Raw genomic sequence first — 21,176 nt, 5'->3', positions numbered from 1 at the left:
TAATAACACTGAGCGCTGTTAGACCCACCGGTATTTTGAAAGCAATTTCTGTCCATTGTTTTCAAGTTTTTTCCAGATGCGTTCACACCCATACACTAAGGGAGAAAACAGGCATGGCCATGGTTTACTTGAATGGCCTACTCCTGTTCCTAATGTTACTATGTCTTGACATAGGAACAAAGGACAAGAAAAAAAGGCCATCTAGTAAATATCACATCCCACAATACCCCTCATACCCCTCAATCACGTTCCCTGGGGCACTTATCCACCTCTCTCTTGATTTTGCTGTTACAGCCAGCCCCCCACAACCTCCATTGGCAGTCTGCCTCATACATTCACCACCCTGTGTGTAAAGCAGTTAAATCTAAACTGTCTTCTCACCTTTCCTCTTCTAAGTTTGTGGCTATGCCCATGAAAGCACTGGCACAAGGGTTATTTGTTTGGTTCTTGGATCTTGCTACATTTACATAGAATTACATAGAGTCTATAGCACAGAAACAGGCCATTCGGCTCAACTGGTCTATGCCGGTGTTTATGCTCCACACAAGCCTCCTCCCACCCTAGTTCATCTCACCCTATCAGCATAACCTTCTATTCCTTTCTCCCTCATGTACTTATCTAGCTGCCTCTTAAAGGCATCTATGCTATTCGCCTCAACCACTCCATGTGGTAGCGAGTTCCACATTCTCACCACTCTCCTGAATTCCTTATTGGATTTATTACTGACTATCTTATATTTACTTAGATATTAGGCAGGTGAAGACTGACTCTGGTTTATAGGGGATATGAGGTTCGCTTATGGGAGTGAGCATTGATACTGAACCCAAGTAGTACAGCACTTCAAAATTATTCATTGTATATGAAATATTTTGAGATGTGCGGTAAGGTATTATATAAATGCAAATTTGTCCTCTTTTCCTTTTTATCTTCCATCCTTCCTTTATCTGTAACTAATTTTTTTTACTCAGAATGTTATTAATCTTCCAGTGCTCTGATGCCACAGTCACACCATGGTATGCTGTTCGCTCTACTTCTGTGAGCATGCAAGCGAATATCCGCACTTATACTGTCCACGCGCTTGGGCTGTGGAGAGCAGTGCTTTGCATACGTATATTTCAGCTGGCTGTGAAATTTTTATTTTCAGATGACTGGACAGAAATTTTAAGGCAGTACAGTGGGCGTCTGAAATTTTAAAAAACCTTCTAAAGGTAGAAATTACAGTCAGCACTGTTCATCTTCTTTGAACATCTTCTACTAAATTGCTCTCTGCTATTTTACCCCAAGCTTTAACAGTGCAGAAAAGAACTTGGTATGAGCATGTTGGAGATCGATGCCAACAGTAATTTTTACCCTCTAAAGTAAGTCAGCCTTGGCTCAGTGAGTAGCACTCCCAGCTCTGAGTCAGAAGGTCGTGGGTTCAAGTCCCACTTCAGAGACTTGAGCACAAAATCTAGGCTGACACTCCTGCGCAGTACTGAGGGAGCGCTGCACTGTCAGAGGTGTCGTCTTTCAGACGAGATGTTAAACCGAGACCAAGCCTGCCCTCTCAGGTAGATGTAAATGATTCCATGGTGCTATTTCGATGAAGAGCAGGGGAGTTCTCCCCGATGTCCTGGCCAATATTTATCCCTCAATCAACATCACTTAAAAAAAAAACACAGATGATCTGATCATTGTCTCATTGCTGTTTGTGGGAGCTTGCTGTGCACAAATTGGCTGCTGCGTTTCCTACGCAGTGATTACACTTCATAAGTAATTCATTGGCTGGAAAGTGCTTTGGGACTGATGGTGTTAAATAAATGCAAGTTTTTTCTTTCTATAACACCACAGCTGGTCATAGGAGAGGTGAGACTAACTGCCTTCAATGTCAAGGCAGCATTTGACTGAGTATGGAACCAAGGAGCCCCAGCAAAACTGAGGTCAACAGGGGTGAAAAGTTAAATCTTTCAATAGCTGAAGTTATACCTAATGAACAGGAAGATAGTTGTGATTGTTGGAGGCCAACCACCATAGCCCAGGGTTCCTCGGCCCAACCATCTTCAGCTGCTGCAATAATGAGCTGCCCTCTGTTACAAGGTGGGGAGTGGGGCTGGCCTCTGATGATTCCACAGTGTATATCTCCATTCACCACTCCTCTGCTTATGAAGTAGCCATGGTGACCTAGAACAGGACCTGGACAACATCCAGGTTCGGGCTGACAGGTTTCAGGTAACATTAAGTGCCAGGCAATGACTATCTCTAGCAAGTAAAGTCCCAATCACCTCCAACAAAACCACCATCACCAAGTGTCCCCCTCCCCCCCCCACCCATCAATATTCTGGGGTGGTGGGGGGTGTCATTGACCAAATGTTTAACTGGACCAGCCATATCAACAGTGTGGCTACAAGAGCAAGGCAGAGTCTGAGTACTCTGTGACAAGTGGTTCATCTCCTGATCACTCAAAGCCTCCCCACCATCTCCAAGGCTCAAGTCGGGAGTGTGCTGGAACACTCACCACTTGTCTGGATGGGTGCAGCAGCAAAAACACTGAAGAAGCTCAGCATCATCCAGGACAGAGCAGTCTACTTGATTGGTGCCCCTGCAACTGAATTTATTAACCACCCCTCTGCCACCGGCACATACTATGTACGATCTACAGGATGCATTGCACTAACAGGATGCAGTGTCAGCCGTGGCTCAGTTGGTAGCACTCTTCCCTCTGGGTCAGAAAGTTGTGGGTTCAAGTCCCACTCCATAGCCTTAAGCACAAAATTCTAGGCTGACACTCCAGGGCAGCACTGAAGGAATCTCTCTCTCTTCCCTTCTTTCTAACTCACCAATGTTACTTCAACAGCAACTCTCAGCCCTGTGACATCTACCACTGAGAAGGACAAAGCAACAATTTCATGGGAACACCATCACTTCCAAGTCACACAACACCCAGACTTGGACGTATATCGTAATTCCTTCATTGTAGCTGGGTATTAAGCTGTGTAATTCCCTACCTAACACCATCGAAGGAGCACCATCACCAGAAGGATCTTTGAAAGTTGAAGAAGCCGGCTCACCGCCAGCACCTTCTCAGGGCAAGTCAGGGTGGGAGTTATGAGGGGAACATATCTACCCTATTTTTAAAAAAATTTAGAATGGGTTATGCTCCCTCTCTTTCCCCCCCACCACGCCCAGAAAAAAAAGTATGAAATTGTTCCCACTCTAGCTCCACAAAACTTCAGCAATGTGTCACTGCCAGATTTCCTGGGACCACTGGCGGGGGTGGAGGTGGAGGTGGGGGTGGGGGGGTGGGGGGTTGGTGTTATACAACTGACCCCTAGTACAAGGAGCAAGGGCATCTAGGTGGCATCCCTGCCAACTTCACAGGATTTAGTTGTGTGAAATCAGAAACATTTACACTGCACATTTGATGCAAAATGTCGCCCTGTGTGAACACTGAGCACACTGTATAACTTGGTTCAACGGAGAGGATGTAACTGCAAAGTTAATTTCATTGATGACAAAACCCTATGAATTATTTATAGGGTGCTATTATACCAGATAATCTATTGACCATAAATAAAACACAAACCAAACAGTAAGATTACTTATTTACAATGTCACTTCACCCACCGTTAAGCTCATTTACAGTTTCTGGTACTTCCCCAGTAATTGGGAATTGTTAATAATTAAGCAAAATATTTCAATATCCTGTCCGCTGTGCCAATAGAAAATATAAATAACAGGTCTGTGTACATTATGGGTCATTTAATTTAAATGCAGCAAATTGGTACTTAAAGGGGCAATACCATTTACAGAAGGGTCTTGCAAGGCGCATTGATGGGTCTCTATGAAGAGGGGGTCTGCACTTGATGTGATGATCTCATGATGTGTGGTCGAAAGTTGAAGAGGCAGAAGAGATAAAAATGCATTTCAACAAGATGCCAGTATACTGACAGGACAGTTAATGAGATCAATTTTGAAATTCTAGATTGTTGCTAAACATGGTGTAGGCAGCTTGGGTTCCTTCCTCAGATCTGCCAATTACTATAAAAATATTCCCTTTTATGGTATCAATAGGCATTCTAGAATGTCTTGACATGATCCAATTGACCTAAGAAGGCGGTAGCATAATTGGCTAGCAGTTGGACAAGTCAATCATGTAAGGCCCAGGCTTTACATCATTGCAGGCTGCATAGATAGAAAGAGCATGCATTTATATAGCACCTTTCATGACCTCAGGATGTCCAAAAGCGCCTTACAACCAATGAAGTACTTTTGAAGTGTAGTCACGGTGGTAATGTAGGGAAACGCAGCAGCCAATTTGCGCACAGCAAGGTCCCACAAACTGCAATGTGATAATGACCAGATAATCTGTTTTAGTGATGTTGGTTGAGGGATAAATATTGGCCAGGACACTGGGGAGGACTCCCCTGCTCTTCTTCGAATAGTGCCATGGGATCTTTGACGTCAACCTGAGAGGGAAGGTTTAACATCCCATCCGGAAGACGGCACCTGCGACAGTGCAGCACTCCCTCATGACTGCACTGAAGTGTCAGCCTAGATTTTGTGCTCAAGTCTCTGGAGTGGGGCTTGAACCCACAACCTTCTGACTCAAGAGGCGAGGGTGCTGCCCAATGAGCCAAGGCTGATGCTTGATGGATCCTCAGAGGTTATGTATAAAATTTAAATCTACATTTCCATTAATTTACATATATGGCAGGTTGCTGATACCAACAGATCTTGGTGTTCTGATTGAAGATTTATCCACCAATGAGGTAGTAGTATTGAAACCAGCCTATTCCAAATCTACAGGCCCATGAAATTCAAACAGGACAAACCAGAGAATAACCTCAAAATAATTCAGTCACGTGGGCTTCAAAGGCCGGATTGCCAGGGCTTGAAGTAGTATGTGGCCCGTGACCTGTACGTTGGATAGCTCTAATGTCATAGGGCCGCCTTTGCTGCTCTCTGGTCAACCAAAGGCCACCAGTTGAAGAAACAACTTGAAGATGGAGTCCTCAGTGATGGAATCTGAAACTGATCTTTGCTCTTAATATCTCAATGCGTTCCAGCCTTATAACTGACCCCCAAAGCATTTGTAATCCTCCACATAGCACTACCAATAGAGAATATATGATGATGTGTTCCATCAAAACTAAATCTCGACCCTCTTGGACATTTATCACTTGGTTAGCAAGCTGATGGTACAAGATGACCGAGCATTGTATGATTGATGTGTTGGCCTTTGTTGCAAGGGGGTTGGAGTACAAGAATGAGGAAGTCTTACAGGGCTTTGGTGAGACCACACTTGGAGTACTATGTGCAGTTTTGGTCTCCTTACCTAAGGAAGGATATATTCGCCTCAGAGGCGGTGCAATGAAGGTTCACTAGATTGATTCCTGGGATGAGAGGGTTGCCCTATGAGGGAAGATTGAGTAGAATGGGCCAATATTCTCTGGAGTTTAGAAGAATGAGTGGCGATCTCATTGAAATATATAAGTTTCTAAGAGGGGGCTTGACAGGGTCGATGCTGAGAGGTTGTTTCCCCTGGTTGGAGAGTCTAGAACTAGGGGGCATAGTCGCAGGATAAGGGGTCGGCCACTTAGGACTGAGATGAGGAGGAATTTCTTCACTCAGAGGGTTGTGAATCTTTAGAATTCTCTACCCAAGAGGGCTGTGAATGCTGAGTCATTGAGTATATTCAAGGCCAAGATAGATAAATTTTTGGACTCTAGGGGAATCAAGGAATATGGGGATCGGGCAGGAAATTGGAGTTGAGGTTGAAGATCAGCCATGATCTGATTGAATGACGGAACAGGCTTGACTGGCAGTATGGCCTACTCCTGCTCCTGTTTCTTATCTTATGTCCTTGCGTGCCTGTGCAGGCTCTTTGAAAGAGCTATCCAATCAGTCCCACTCCCCCCACCCTTTTCCGATAGCCCTGCAAAATGTTCCTTTTCAATATATATCCAATTCTCTTTTGAAAGTTACTATTGAATCTGCTTCCACCTCCCTATCGTGCAGTGAATTCTAGATCGTAACAACTCGCTGCATGAAAAAAATATTCTCTTCTCCCCTCCGGTTCTTTTGCCAATTATCTGGAAAAGAAGGTTGCTAAGTTACCAGTTAGCTCCTTTAAGTGTTGGGGTCTCTGTATGCAAATTTCCACACTTGTGCTTGGTTTTTCTTGTGTCCTAATTAGCAAAACCAAGTGTTGGAGAAAAGATCCACTCTCTTTGGAAAGCGGTTGTTTGAACTGAACGGGAGTTCTGTGAGAAGCAAGCCCTGCTTGAGGATAATGAAATATTTTAAGCAGGGCAGGATGGAAAGAGTTTGAGTTCACTGTGCTGCTGTTTGACTGATAATCTTGAATTTAATCAGATGCAATTCTTATGAATGATAATTGACTCCTTGCAGACTTTCTTAATGTATGTTGTGTATTTTTTTAGTATATGCTCATTATTGTGCTTCATGTTACTATTTGTGTGTAAAAATAGATATTTAGTTTATATTACCTCACAGAAGAAATTAATATTTGTCATTCTAAACAGACTCTCTGTCATGTATTGAAAGTCTCTGTTACATTCAGATTAAAAATTGTGCCAGTTTGGCTCAGTTAGTACACTCTCGCCTCTGAATCAAAAGCCCTACTCTAGGCCTTGAACACACCATTTAGATTGGCACTTCCATGCCGTACTGTGGGCGTGCTGCATCATAAGGTAATGTCCTTTTGGATGAAGTGATAAACTGAGACCCTCTGTACCTGTCTGATGGTCCAGGCGAATGTTAAAGACGACTTGAAGAACAGAGTTCTCCTGGTGCTTTGGCCAACAATCTTCCCTCAACCAGGACACCAAAAACAGATGAATTAGTCGTCCGTTTCATTGCTGTGTGGAATCTTGTGTGCAAAATGGCTGATGCTTTTGTCTACATAATAGTCACTGCATATCAAGGCAAGTAATTCTATGCAAAGCACTTTGGATGCTTTTTGATGAATGTGATGAAGGGATTTTGATAGCAAATGGGATCATTGTTGGCCCATCGGGTACAAACTTCTGAGTGGACATAACATAGAAAAGGTACAAGTTCCAGTTCATATGTGCCATGGCCGGCTTGTAATAACAGTTGTTAGACCATTGAGAGAAAAGACAGTTCTGAAGGAGAGTTGATGGCATATTGGATTACAATGCTTCTTTATCTTTGGGACCAGGATTTAAATTCATTCCAGGCTGATATGATAGAAGCCCCTCTCTTTCCCTCCCCACTTTATCATTCTCTGTGACCACTCCAGGGTTCTTGCTCAAATGAGTTTGTCTCAGTTTCAATCCATGTCCTAATTGGATGTGAACTTGTACCAAAATTAGCACTAATTTTCCTAAAATTGGTGGTCTCCGTGGTAGAGGCCACAATGATGCAGGGATACCATTCATGGCCAGGTGTACTCATTTTCTTGTCTTCCTTCTTTCCTGTTCCCATTAATTCCCTGCTGGGGTATGGGTCCGTCGGTATTAGGTGATCGATGATACATTGCCAATATGGTCATTCATTGCGCTTGAGCCTGGACAATTAGCGTTGGCAGACTATTGGACATCACCGCCAACTCCAATTCTGTCTTCATTCAACACTTTGTCCCCACAAACACACTTTTAGCACATTAAAAAGACGGTGATGAGGAACAGAAATCCTGGTTGATTTTCCTTTCCTTAGCCCAAGGGTGCTGAAGCCAATTGACCCAGCTAAAATCAACTAACTTAACAGAAAATGACCCTGGGATCTTCCTGGTCCTTATGGTTCAGCTATTCACCATATAGAATCATAGAAGTTTCAACATGGAAACAGGCTCTTCGGCCCAACATGTCCATGTCGCCCAGTTTATACCACTAAGCTAGTCCCAATTGCCTGCACTTGGCCCATATCCCTCTATGCCCATCTTACCCATGTAACTGTCCAAATGCTTTTTAAAAGACAAAATTGTACCCGCCTCTACTACTGCCTCTGGCAGCTCGTTCCAGACACTCACCACCCTTTGAGTGAAAAAATTGCCCCTCTGGACCCTTTTGTATCTCTCCCCTCTCACCTTAAATCTATGTCCCCTCGTTATAGACTCCCCTACCTTTGGGAAAAGATTTTGACTATCTACCTTATCTATGCCCCTCATTATTTTATAGACTTCTATAAGATCACCCCTTAACCTCCTACTCTCCAGGGAAAAAAGTCTCAGCCTATCCAACCTCTCCCTATAAGTCAAACCATCAAGTCCTGGTAGCATCCTAGTAATTCTTTTCTGCGCTCTTTCTAGTTTAATAATATCCTTTCTATAATAGGGTGACCAGAACTGTACACAGTATTCCAAGTGTGGCCTTACTAATGTCCTGTACAACTTCAACAAGACATCCCAACTCCTGTATTCAATGTTCTGACCAATGAAACCAAGCATGCCGAATGCCTTCTTCACCACCCTATCCACCTGTGACTCCACTTTCAAGGAGCTATGAACCTGTACTCCTAGATCTCTTTGTTCTATAACTCTCCCCAACGCCCTACCATTAACGGAATAGGTCCTGGCCCGATTCGATCTACCAAAATGCATCACCTCACATTTATCTAAATTAAACTCCATCTGCCATTCATCGGCCCACTGGCCCAATTTATCAAGGTCCCGTTGCAATCCTAGATAACCACCTTCACTGTCCACAATGCCACCAATCTTGGTGTCATCTGCAACCTTACTAACCATGTCTCCTAAATTCTCATCCAAATCATTAATATAAATAACAAATAACAACCCTCTACAACCACCCTCTGTCTTCTGTCGTCAAGCCAATTTTGTATCCAATTGGCTACCTCACCTTGGATCCCATGAGATTTAACCTTATGTAACAACCTACCATGCGGTACCTTGTCAAAGGCTTTGCTGAAGTCCATGTAGACCACGTCTACTGCACAGCCCTCATCTATCTTCTTGGTTACCCCATCAAAAAACTCAATCAAATTCGTGAGACATGATTTTCCCCTCACAAAACCATGCTGACTGTTCCTAATCAGTCCCTGCCTCTTCAAATGCCTGTAGATCCTGTCTCTCAGAATACCCTCTAACAACTTACCCACTACAGATGTCAGGCTCACCGGTCTGTAGTTCCCAGGCTTTTCCCTGCCGCCCTTCTTAAACAAAGGCACAACATTTGCTACCCTCCAATCTTCAGGCACCTCACCTGTAGCTGTCGATGATTCAAATATCTGTGCTAGGGGACCCGCAATTTCCTCCCTAACCTCCCATAACGTCCTGGGATACATTTCATCAGGTCCCGGAGATTTTTCTACCTTGATGCGCGTTAAGACTTCCAGCACCTCCCTCTCTGTAATATGTACACTCCTCAAGACATCACTATTTATTTCCCCAAGTTCCCTAACATCCATGCCTTTCTCAACCGTAAATACCGATGTGAAATATTCATTTAGGATCTCACCCATCTCTTGTGGTTCTGCACATAGATGACCTTGTTGATCCTTAAGAGGCCCTACTCTCTCCCTGGTTACTCTTTTGCCCTTTATGTACTTGTAGAAGCTCTTTGGATTCTCCTTTGCCTTATCTGCCAAAGCAATCTCATGTCCCCTTTTTGCCCTCCTGATTTCTCTCTTAACTCTACTCCGGCAATCTCTATACTCTTCTTCTTTTTGACTAGGGCCTCAATCTCCCGAGTCATCCAAGGTTCCCTACTTCTACCAGCCTTGCCCTTCACTTTATAAGGAATGTGCTTACCCTGAACCCTGGTTAACACACTTTTGAAAGCCTCCCACTTACCAGACGTCCCTTTGCCTGCCAACAGACTCTCCCAATCAACTTCTGAAAGTTCCTGTCTAATACCATCAAAATTGGCCTTTCCCCAATTTAGAATTTTAACTTTTGGGCCAGACCTATCCTTCTCCATAGCTATCTTAAAACTAATGGAATTATGATCACTGGTCCCAAAGTGATCCCTCACTAACACTTCTGTCACCTGCCCTTCCTTATTTCCCAAGAGGAGGTCAAGTTTTGCCCCCTCTCTAGTCGGGCCATCCACATACTGAATGAGAAATTCCTCCTGAATACACTCAACAAATTTCTCTCCATCCAAGCCCCTAATGCTATGGCTGTCCCAGTCAATGTTGGGAAAGTTAAAGTCCCCTACTATTACCACCCTATTTTTCTTGCAGCTGTCTGTAATCTCCTTACATATTTGCTCCTCAATTTCCCGTTGACTATTTGGGGGTCTGTAGTACAATCCTATCAAAGTGATCTCTCCCTTCTTATTTTTCAGTTCTACCCATATAGACCCAGTGGGCAAACCCTCGGATATATCCCCTCTCACTACTGCCGTGATGTTCTCCCTAATCAAGAACGCAACTCCTCCTCCTCTCTTCCCTCCTGCTCTATCTTTCCTATAGCATCTGTACCCTGCCCCTCCCTTAGCCATGTTTCAGTAATAGCTATAACATCCCAGTCCCATGTACCCATCCATGCCCTGAGTTCATCTGCCTTGCCCATCAGACTTCTTGCATTGAAATAAATGCAGTTTAATCTAGACTTCCCTTGGTCTTTGCCCTGCTTTCTCAGACCATCTGTCCGGTCATGTTCTGTACACTCTCCCTTACTGCCTTTTGTTTCTGTCACCACTTTACTTCCCACTGACTTCCTGCATCGGTTCCCATCCCCCTGCCGCATTAGTTTAAACCCTCCCCAACAGCACTAGCAAACACTCCCCCTAGGACATTGGTTCCAGTCCTGCCCAGATGCAGACCGTCCAATTTGTACTGGTCCCACCTCCCCCCAGAACCGGTTCCAATGGCCCAATATCAATCAGGTAAGCCTTTGAGGTGGTGTGGGGGGGTTGGTGGAGAGGAGAAACTGGTGTGATATTTAAATATTACGTTGACTGCATAACCAACGAGCATCAAAGATGTGACTTTGGCTCGGACCTTGTAGTTTGTGGATGTTTTAGAGTGTGTGTGAAGAAAAATGGGCCCAGAACTTGGGAGTTTAGTTATTTCTGTTGTTGGTAGTGAGTTCTAGTGTCACATAACAGGTTGGCTCACTCCGGAATTTGAGATATGACCCTGGGAATTATAAATAGTGGACTGAAATCTAGAGCTGGGAGTTATTGTATCCAGAGGTGGGAATGTGTCCGTGTAATGATATCCACCATCTGCATGAACCAAAAATCCAACCCAATGTTTTCTGAATTGTGGGCAGCAGGGATTGAATCATAAACCACAGCTTAGTAAGGAGTTTGCATTGTATTTTTTTTTTAAAAAGAAACTTTTGTTCTATCGCGTCGTGAATCCTGAAGAGGCATGATTAGATCACAGCGGATACGAGATTATATGAGACTCCGACACCTACAGGGAGGTTTTATGGGCAGAGAGGTGTACGTAGACTTGGACAGGGACTCTGCTGATCTTTCGCAGGTGAGTCTACGATGGACGGCGTTGGCTTCAGGGCACTTTAATCGGAATGAGAGACGGTGGGGAGGAGAGGTCTGGATATTTCATCGTGTGAGAGGGAGGCAACTTCCTATTTCCCTCTCGGGTCTTGGCCCATCTGGTGTGGTGGTGAGAGGGTTGGCAGGGAGACCCTGGTGAAGATGGATGACATCCATGAAGGACTTGAGCTTTACTGTTGTGGATAATGGATATTGACTGAATCAGCATTTTCTCCCCCTCCCCTTGTTATTTTTCCTCTCCAATATACATTGGTCGTGATAAAATGGAGACAGTGGATCTGGAAGATAAAACGGAGCCAAACGATATTGATCTGAAGACCGTGAGCAGTCATTGCCACAGAATAAATACCGCTAGTGTTGGAGAGGATAATTTTTTGCATTTCTGCATCAGAATTTCAAGGGAATTAACCCTTCCTGTGCCGATGACTTCAATTTTCCATCTTATATTGATCCTATGTTGTAATCAGCTGGCAGAAAGAGGCCTGAAAAATTATTTTCATCCCATTGTAACTCACGTGTGTCCTGTAAGGAGAATTTCCGTGTCTTTCAGAATCTATTGAGATGCTAAAGCCACATTGCTTTTCAGGCAAACAGACTGGCATGGCACTCAGGCAAAAAAACAGTCGTTTAGTGGACTAATTGTTTCTCTTCCTTGTTTGGAACTGCTGGCCAGTCAGTCGGGTGAAACGTTTTATTTAGCTGAGTTTAAGTTGCTCGCTCTTCGCTGATGATCTGTCTCACTCGTTTATCATTGAAACATCTTCCCTCTTCCTGTGTGCCTCACTCTATCAATAAACCCGGCTCTATATCTGAAATTCCAAAATATTTTCATGCAGTAGAGATTGTAAAATCTCCGCAATACAGTATTCATGTCTCTAAGCATTCTGGAGCGTGGGAGTCAGTTGCAAATGGGGAAAAAATGTCTTATTATAAATATTCCTAGCATTGGAATAAATAGCTGGGAAATTTACCTTGATGTTTGTCATTGTAAATTCTAGTTTTGGGATTAGTACATGCCCCTCGCAGCCTTGTTTTCATGAATATTACAACTGTGTTTCCCTACGTAACTGCAGTGACTATGCTTCAAATAGTACCTCATTAGCTGTGAAGTGCTTTGGGAAGCCCTGAAGTCATGAAAGGCTCTATATAAATGCAAGTTCGTTCTTTCTTATCTTTACAAAGAGTTCTGGTGGTACAGTGCACATAAAAGCTTTCTCTCTTTCTCATCACAAATATTGAAAAACAGCAGATGCTGGAACTGCACAAGTCAGTCAACATCTGAAAAGAGGGGGGAAAAAAAAGGATGGTTTAGCCTTTCTGGCAAGAACCCTTCCTCAGCCTCTAGATTAGTACAAGCTTCAGGAACTCTATCTCAATCTCTATACGAACTAAGAGCAGGAGTAGGCCATTCGGCCCCTCGAACCTGCTTTGCCATTTGATAAGATCATGGCTGATCTGACTGTGACCTCAACCCTACTTTCCCTTTGACTCCCCTGTTAATCAGGAATCTATCTAACTCAGCCCTAAAAATATTCAATGACCCTGCCTCCACCGCTCTCTGGGGAAGGGAGTTCTACAGACTCACGACCCTCAGAGAAAAAAATTCTCCTCATCTCCGTCTTAAATGGGAGACCCCTTATTTTTAAACTGTGACCCCCTAGTTCTAGTCTCCCCCACAAGGAGAAACATCCCCTCAGCATCTAACCCTTCTAGTCCCCTCAGGATTTTATATGTGACAATAAGATCACCTCTCATTCTTCTAAACTCCAGTGTATACAGGCCCAACTTGTCCAACCTTTCCTCATAAGATAACCCCCTCATCCCAGGAATCAGTTGAGTGAACCTTCTCTGAACTGCCTCTAAAGCAATTATGTCCTTTCTTAAATACGGAGACCAAAACTGCACACAGTATTCTAGATGTGGTCTCACCAATGCCCTGTACAACTGTAGCAAAACATCTCTACTTTTATATTCCATTCCCCTTGCAATAAATGACAGCAGTCCATTTGCCTTCCTAATCACTTGCTGTACCTGCATTCATGTACTAGGACACCCAGATCACTCTGTACCTCAGAGTTCTGCAATCTCGCTCTCCATTTAAATAATATACTGCTTTTCTATCTGTGCACAGAGAGCACTGACTTGACTAACTTCGAACTTTATCTGTTTCCGCTCATTTTTCTGTCAGTCTCTCCGCTTTATCCATTCTATTTTGGTCCCTTCCACCTTGGAGCTGTTTTACTCACTTTTTTTTTTGTCCCCAAAAAGTTTGAGCTCTGAGGAAGGGCCTCCATCCGAAATGTTAGCCTGCCTTGTCTCTTTCCAGATGCTGCAGGACCTGCTGTGTATTTCTGTTTTGAACCTACATATTGCATTTATATATTGAATAGGAACTGAACACCGTTTGTGCGGGCGACGCGCAATATTTTTTTTATTTGTTGTTGGGACGTTGGCAAGGCTGGCAATTATTGCCCGTCATTAGTTGCACTGAGAAGGTGGTGGTGGTCTTTCTCCTTGAACCGCTACAGTCCTTGAGGTGTTCCCACGATGGCACCGGGTAAGGAATTCCAGGATTTTAACCCAGTCGGGATGAATGAATGCCGGTATATGCTCAGTTGGGATGGTGTGTGACTCGGAGAGGGGATTGTAGGTAAAGGTGTTCTTGTCCTTCCTGGTGGTAGAGGTCATGGAGCTCGAAATGCTTTTGGAGAAGAGAGGTCAATAACCAGGGGGCATAGATTTTAAAGTAATTGGTAGAAGGATTAGAGGGGAGTTGAGGAGAAATTTTTTCACCCAGAGGGTGGTGGGGGTCTGGAACTCGCTGCCTGAAAGGGTGGTAGAGGCAGAAACCCTCAACTCATTTTAAAAAGTACTTGGATATGCACTTGAAATGCCGTAACCTACAAGGCTATGGACCAAGAGCTGGAAAGTAGGATTAGGCTGGATAGCTCTCTTTCAGCCGCCACAGACACAATGGGCTGAATGGCCTCCTTCTGTGCGGTAAATTTCTGTGATTCTATGAAATGTGAGAAGTTCATGCTCATTATTTGGTCGCCACTGTTACCCACAAAGCTAAACATGTAAATGCCAGCTCTGCCATTACATTGCCCATCTCCGACCCTGTCTCAGTTCATCTGCTGAACCCCTCATCCATGCCTTTATTACCTCTAGACTTGACTATTCCAATGCTCTCCTGGCCAGCCTTCCACCTTGCACCCTCCGTAAACTTGAGGTCAACCAAAACTCTGCTGCCCGTATCCTAACTCGCACCAAGTCCCGTTCACCCATCACCCCTGTGCTCGTTGATCTACATTGGCTCCCAGTCCGGCAACACCTTGATTTTTAAATTCTCATCCGTGTTTTCAAATCCCTCCATTGCCTCGCCCCCTCACTATCTCTGCAACCTCCTCCAGCCCTACAACCCTCCGAGATTTCTGCGCTCCTTCAATTCTGGCCTCTTGCGTAACGCTGAATTTCATCGCTCCACCATTGGCGGCCCTAAGCTCTGGACTTCCCTTCCTAAACCTCTCCGTCTCTCTACATCTCTCTCCTCCTTTAAGATGCTCCTTAAAACTTGCCCCTTTGACCAAGTTTATGGTCACCTAATATCTCCTTATGTGGCTCAGTGTCAAATTTTGTTTGATAACGCTCCTGTGAAACGCCTTGGGAAGTTTTACGACGTTAAAGGTGCTATATAAATGCAAGTTGTTGTTGCCACTCAGACCTCCACTTGAGCATTGGCTCCTGTGTCTTGGTGGGCACAGAGCTTACTCATTATGCAGTATTTTTTTATTATTCATTCTCGGGATTTGGGCATCACTGGCAAGGCTGGCACTAATCGCCCATCCCTAGTTGCCCCTTGAGAAGGTGTTGGTGGGCCGCCTTCTTGAACCGTTGCAGTCCATGTGGTGAAGGTGCTCCCACAATGCTGTTTCGGTCGGGAGTTCCAGGATTTGGACCCAGCGACGATGAAGGAACGGGCGATATATGTCCAAGTCGGGATGGTGTGTGACTTGGAGGGGAACTTGGGAGATGATAGTGTTTTACTTGCACCTGCTGCCCTTGTCTTTCCAGGTGGTGGAGTTTGTGGGTTTGGGAGGTGCTGTCGAAGAAGTCTTGGCGTGTTGCTGCAGATACATGGTGTGATGCAGACCAAGCATACAGCAACGGCTGCAGTGTGTAATTGGTGCCGTGTACTCTTGAAGTGACACACTCGCTACAGTTTGGGCTCAGTGCCCATGGGCTTGGGAGGGGGCAAACCTGCCTTTCCTGATTGTAACCTAGTCACCGCCAGCTGGACACTGGATGGGGAACAGGATCTGACTTGGCCCTGATGCTCTTCACCGTCAAATAGGCTGTCGGGGTTCACACTTGGACGATATGCTGCAGTGATGCTAATGCCCGTGGATCCGTATTCCTGCAATATTGAGTGACTTTAGGAAAGGGTTTCCAACCCTCACAGATTGTCCTGCAGCCTCCAGGTCTTCAGGGCACTGCTGCAAGCAGCCCGGGAGAAAAATCATAGGGTGTGTTATTTTGATTTTCTTTTGAACAATTTTGTTTATTAGATATAAAAATATTGAAGTCGGGGGAGAAAAAGCTGTTTGAAAAAGCAGTCAAAACTCATCCAGTCAGGTAACGAAGAGTCTGTTTGCTTTCCAATTGGTGCACCGTGAGGATGGATGCGTCAGGCGATCACCTGGCGGGAACGTGGGGATGGGGGCGGTTGAGGCGGGAGGTCATGTGATGGAACCTCTTGGAATACGTCCAACCAGAGTTGGCAACCCTACGTCAGGGCAAGAAAACGGGGAATAAAGTTCTCAGCCTTGTGAAGCCTCACCATGACACTTGCGTACGTTGACCACCAGAGGACAGCGCAGGCTCACTGTGAGCAGATGATGGCGTCGAGCTGGTGCAATTTCCTGAAAATAGGAAGAACATGTGTCTCACTTTTAATAGGAAATGTGGATAGTTAAAGTACAATGATTGAATTTCTGCTTTAATTCTGTTCTTCTGTGAATTGTAGACATGTTCCTGCCCATTAATTATAACCGTATAGATTGTCCATTTCTTTCACTTGTGCTCTATAGGACCCAGTCGAAACAGGTTTTGACACCAGGATTCCTGCGCTCGTCGAGAGATTCCGCAGAATCTAACTGACAGTAGCACGCCAAAGGACGGTCGAGCTTTTAAAACGTACCGTTTAGACTTCCTTATTTCTAGATGACGCTATAGTAAAAGGCAAGAGATCGTGGGTAATTAGCAACCCCGAATTGGTGCCGTTAGTTATATTTAACGATTCCTCGGGATGTGTCAATGTTTGTCAGCTGACGGGGGCAGTGCCCTGTGTTATGGCTGATTTTTGCCAAGTAACATTCTATGACACTTGCGCATCCCCGATTTTAACCGCTCCACCATTGGCGGCCGTGCCTTCAGCTGCCTCGGCCCTAAGCTCTGGAATTCCCTCCCTAAACCTCTCCGCCCCTCTCTTCCCCCTTTTAAGACACTCCTTAAAACCTACCTCTTTGACCAAGCTTTTGGTCACCAGTCCTAATATCACCTTTATGTGACTGGGTTTCAAATTTTGTTTGATGATCACTCCTGTGAAGCGCCTTGGGAAGTTTTACTAGTTAAAGGCGCTTTATAAATGCAAGTTGTTGTTAAACTCCTCCTTCTTTAGTAGTCAGGAAAAACCAGTTAATCTAAATAGCAATGTATAGCTCGGAGGTGGGTTGACTGCGGATCATTTCTTGGTGAAGCTACACTTCTAACGCCACATGCACCGTCGTGATCTGCAACAAAAAAACACACAACAGAAGCTGCATACGTTAATTAAAAAGAAAGTGGCTGTAATGCAGTTTGAAGGCTGTAATCTAACCTCTGGTAAAGCGAGGCTTGAAACTGTTCTGGCTTCATTGCTGTGGTTTATGGCCCTGGTAATCTGGCCTTCAGAGCCCAGAAAAAGTTTGCACTTATGTTTCTTATTTGCTGCTTTTGTCCTTTTGAGAATGTTGTGGGCCTGAAGGTTTGGAAGGGGGCTGTTCTTTGTGCTGTTGCCTCATTGTCAAGTTGTTAGCCGTGGCTCAGTTGGTAGCACTCTTGCCTCTGAGTCAGAAGGTTGTGGGTTCAAGCCCCGCTCCAGAAATTTGAGCACAAAATCCAGGCTGACACTTCAGTGCAGTACTGAGGGAGTGCTGCACTGTCGGAGGTGCCGTCTTTTGGATGAAACGTTAAACCGAGGCTTTGTCTGCCCCCTCAGGTGGACGTAAAAGATCCCATGACACTATTCGAAGAAGAGCAGGGACGTTCTCCCCTGTGTCTTGGCCAATATTTGTCCCTCAACCAACATCACTAAAACAGATTATCTGGTCATTATTTCATTGCTGCTAGTGGGACCTTGCTGTGAGCAAATTGCCTGCTGGGTTTCCTATATTACAACAATTACTACACTTCAAAAAATACTTCATTGGCTGTAAAATGCTTTGGGACGTCCTAAGGTCATGAAAGGCATGATATAAATGCAAGTTTTTTTCTTTCTCTTTCTATCTTTCTTTCTCTCTCTCCTTTTTATCTTTCTTTCTTTCTTTCTTTCTCTCTTTCTTTCTTTCTTTCTCTCCTTTCTTTCTTTCTTTCTCTCTTTCTTTCTTTCTTTCTCTCTCTCTCTCTTTCTTTCTTTCTTTCTTTCTTTCTTTCTTTCTTTCTTTCTTTATTTGATTCCTTCACCTAGTTTTATAGTTAATAAAAAAAAAACAGTGCTTGATATGAAATCACTTACTGTGGTGATGATCTAACTTGTTTTTCATGGGTACTTGTTGGTGTCATTTGTCAAACTTGGTGTCTGCAGATTTATTAGCCCCGTGCTTTATTTCTTTTGCATCATCCCCTTGACAGGTGAAGACTTTCCAATCATAACTGCCATTAGAAAAAGGCATCGGTAATCTGACAGGAGCTCCTAAATCAGACCGCAGCCTTCTGTTTGACAGGGCCCCGGCTATTTTTAAACCCCATCTTGCTCGAACCCAAAGCAGAGGCTTAAGAGATTGCCGGCGTTCCTAGGGATTTGTGGGACTGCCCTTAACAGGTGCAGCGTGAAGCAGAGCAGGTTTCCGCAGGTCAGAGCAAACTACTTATGTTCACGTTACACGAGATGTCTAATACAGGCCTGCGGCTAGGCCAAGCCTTAAAATCCACCCTCCAATATTAAGTTGCGCAGGGAAGCATGCCTGGGATCTCTATCAATTACTGAGGGGACAGCTTTGGTCATTAACAGAATTAGATTCTGCAGCGTTCTAAATCCTTTCCTAATAGACAGGAGTGACAGGTTTTTGCTGCTCTGCAGCCAAGGCTTGTTGGCCAATTTGACAAAAATTTTTTAGAAAGTTCGATAACAAAAAAAAGATAAATAATGCAATTTTAAAAACATAGATTCCAAATAGCAAGACATGCTTGAAGTCTCTCAACTTTATTTCAAGCTTTTAAAATGCCCAATGTTTTTTTTTGTGTCCGTGAAGTATTTATTTTGCTGCGTAAATGTTTACTGAAAAAGTATTAAAAAGTAGAATTTGAGGGGTGAAAGTGAAAAGCCAGGTTGCTGCTAATGCTCCCACAACCAGGAATCTGCTCAGGTGTGACGTTCTCCTTTGGATCCCAACACCAGCAGCTCCTACCCACGCTGGGTGAAACCGTTACAGTTGCTGAACTGAGCCATGTTGAGCAGGAAGTCACAAACAGGAGGCTGCAGCTTCTCCTGATGGCGGGGAATCTCTCTCTCTTGATTGGTGGCTCAGTGGGTAGCACTCTCGCCTCCGAGTCAGAAGGTCGTGGGTTCAAGTCCCTCTCCAGGCACGAGAGCATAAAATCTAGGCTGACTCTCCAGTGCAGTACTGAGGGAGCGCTGCACTGTCGGAGGTGCTGACTTTCGGACGAGACGTTAAACCGAGGCCCCGTCTGCCCTCTCAGGTGGATGTAAAAGATCCCGTGGCACAATTCCGAAGAAGAGCAGGGGTGTTCTCCACGTTGTCCTGGCCAATATTTATCCCTCAACCCAACATCACTTAATGACCAAATAATCTGTTTTTTTTTATCACATTGTTGTTTGTGGGATCTTGCTGTGCACAAATTGGCTGCCGTGTTTCCTACATTACAACAGTGACTACACTTCAAAAGTACTTCATTGGATGTGAAACGCTTTGGGACATCCGGAGGTTGTGAAAGGCGCTATATAAATGCGATTTCTTTTCTTTTTCTTGGTTGGGTTTGAAACGTACCCATGAACAAAAAAAGAAAAAGGCAGAAATAGTTCCATCTGTGGAACCACCGAACGGCTCCCAGGGCTGAGCATCAGGAGGTGGATTTGAACTCTCATTTGCCTGAAATTCCAGCATCTCAACTCTTGACGCTTTATCATGGGTAGAGTCTCGGCAAAGGTGGCGGTTATGGGCGGGGGAGGTGCTGGCCAGTTGGGAGCAGCGTGTGTAGGGGCTCGGGAGCTAGGGTTGCCAACTCTCCAGGCTTGCCCAGGAGTCTCCAGGAATTAAAGATTAATCTCCCAGACATTGTTTCAAGCAACTCGGGAAAAAATCACAGGGGGGCATTTTAAAAAAAAAAAAATTGTGTTTTACTTTTCATTTTCTTTGAACGCTTTTGTTTATTAGTTATCAAAGTATTGAAGATTGGGTGGGGGGATGGTAGGTAGCGGGATGGCTGGAGGTGGGAGGTCATGCGATGAAACCTCCAGGAATACGTTCAAGCAGAGTTGGCAACCCTTCCAGGACAGGAGCAGATCTGTTTGACCTGAGGAAATGAGAGACGTGTGGAGAAAAACAGAGGGAGGGTCAGCTCGATGATATTTTTCTTTTTAAAAACTCGAAAGGGACTGACGGCAGCCATAAGAGGTGCTAGTTTTCGTCTCAGAGAGGCGGGTAACATCTGCAATCTCCATCATTAAAGGGGCCGTGCCTACCTTGTAAGATGAGTTGCTAAAACAAGGGTCCAACCATTCGATGACGTCGCCGTGCCTCCGATTGGGTGTCCTGCTACTAAAAAAAAGTAATTAACACTAAGAAAATAACCTGAAAGTGATATGTCAGAGATTCACACTGCGGCTGGTATGATATCCACTGCACTGCAAGCTCTCCCTCCGTGGCCAGCTTGGTAGCATCAGAGCGGTGTTTATAAGATCAGCTTGTCCTCGGAAGCGAGCCAACTTGAAAACTACCCTGGAGGCAATGATGGCCTTTTGAAGAAAAAAAAAATCAATCGGCTACAAAGGTTGCCCTGTGAAATGGGGCACGCAGAGCCCTACAGCACTGGGTTTCAAACTGCGGTCAGTGATTCCTCGGCGGGGGGGGTGAACACAAGAGAATCGCAGGGTTTACGGGATCATCAGAATTTTGTCTGTCTGGGACGAGGCACTCCTCGCACTATGAGCACTTATTAAAGGGCTAACTGATGTGAATCAAACTGGGACGAACTGGATAACACTGGAATCCTTTCGCAGAAAGCTGACCCTGTCATCAATCTCCGATTTACTAGCTGCAGTTTCAATTGGCAATACTTTATTTATAATGACTCAACCACAACACCAACTTGCATTTATATAGCGCCTTTAACGTAATAAAAACGTCCCAAGGCTCTTTGCAGGAGCGATTATCGAACAAAATTTGACACCGAGCCACATAAGGAGGTATTAGGACAGGTGACCAAAAGCTTGGTCAAAGAGGT

General features: G+C 44.6%; 2 long non-coding RNA genes across 2 annotated transcripts in view; one reads left to right on the top strand and one right to left on the bottom strand.

Moving 5' to 3' along the window:
* The window catches only part of LOC137333380 (uncharacterized), a 49,141-nt gene that overhangs the window by 8,428 nt on the left and 19,537 nt on the right, over positions 1–21,176 (top strand). The window lies entirely within an intron of this gene.
* Positions 13,679–20,794, bottom strand: LOC137333379 (uncharacterized). Its single transcript, XR_010965888.1, has 3 exons — positions 20,416–20,794; positions 16,975–17,245; positions 13,679–16,375 (listed from the first exon to the last, which is right to left on the bottom strand). It is a non-coding gene; the product is annotated as an uncharacterized lncRNA (long non-coding RNA).

This window comes from Heptranchias perlo, chromosome 16, assembly GCF_035084215.1.
Source record: "Heptranchias perlo isolate sHepPer1 chromosome 16, sHepPer1.hap1, whole genome shotgun sequence".
Taxonomy (NCBI): Eukaryota; Metazoa; Chordata; class Chondrichthyes; order Hexanchiformes; family Hexanchidae; genus Heptranchias; species Heptranchias perlo.
Note: the sequence above shows the minus strand (reverse complement) of the source record. Positions and strands in the feature narration are given on the sequence as shown.